Source organism: Phytophthora infestans, genomic scaffold (assembly GCF_000142945.1).
Source record: "Phytophthora infestans T30-4 supercont1.43 genomic scaffold, whole genome shotgun sequence".
In the NCBI taxonomy this organism is placed as follows: domain Eukaryota; phylum Oomycota; class Peronosporomycetes; order Peronosporales; family Peronosporaceae; genus Phytophthora; species Phytophthora infestans.
Genome location: NW_003303716.1, coordinates 16517 through 17572, shown reverse-complemented (window position 1 = coordinate 17572; position 1056 = coordinate 16517).

The window sequence follows — 1056 nt, the reverse complement described above, 5'->3', positions numbered from 1 at the left end:
GGTTTTTCATGTTCCACACGTACTTCTTCATGCTACACATTGCTCAACACTTTGAAACACTTGTGCTGGGTATGGGGCTCTATGATGCAAAAATCAATTCGAGTTCCCGCTAGTATACAAGTCGATACACGTAAAAAAAATTGGGAAACATTTATTAATTGAGTGAAATTGAGATTGTATAGATGTCTGTATAGGTGGTGCATATACGAAATGTAAATTTTTTTTTTTTGAACAAAGAGTTCGAGTTGGTGTAGGTGTATTTAGATTATGGAAATGTTAGAAAAGTAAAAAAGAAAATATATTATAAGAGAAAAGCAAAGATTGGCAAAAAAATTGTAGATGTGTGGTAATAATAGAAGCGTCTATAAAAAAGCGAATTTTAATCAAAATAGATAGGGAGAATGAAAAATGGAACAAGTCAAGAGTATGAGTTTTTTTAAAGTAATCATGAAAACCCGCAAGGGTAAATCAGGGTAATATAGGGTAATAATAGGGTATTAAAGAGCAATCAGGGTTTAGGGTTTAGGGTTTAGGGTTTAGGGTTTAGGGTTTAGGGTTTAGGGTTTAGGGTTTAGGGTTTAGGGTTTAGGGTTTAGGGTTTAGGGTTTAGGGTTTAGGGTTTAGGGTTTAGGGTTTAGGGTTTAGGGTTTAGGGTTTAGGGTTTAGGGTTTAGGGTTTAGGGTTTAGGGTTTAGGGTTTAGGGTTTAGGGTTTAGGGTTTAGGGTTTAGGGTTTAGGGTTTAGGGTTTAGGGTTTAGGGTTTAGGGTTTAGGGTTTAGGGTTTAGGGTTTTAGGGTTTAGGGTTTAGGGTTTTAGGGTTTAGGGTTTAGGGTTTAGGGTTTAGGGTTTAGGGTTTAGGGTTTAGGGTTTAGGGTTTAGGGTTTAGGGTTTAGGGTTTAGGGTTTAGGGTTTTAGGGTTTAGGGTTTAGGGTTTAGGGTTTAGGGTTTAGGGTTTAGGGTTTAGGGTTTTAGGGTTTAGGGTTTAGGGTTTAGGGTTTAGGGTTTAGGGTTTAGGGTTTAGGGTTTAGGGTTTAGGGTTTTAGGGTTTAGGGTTTAG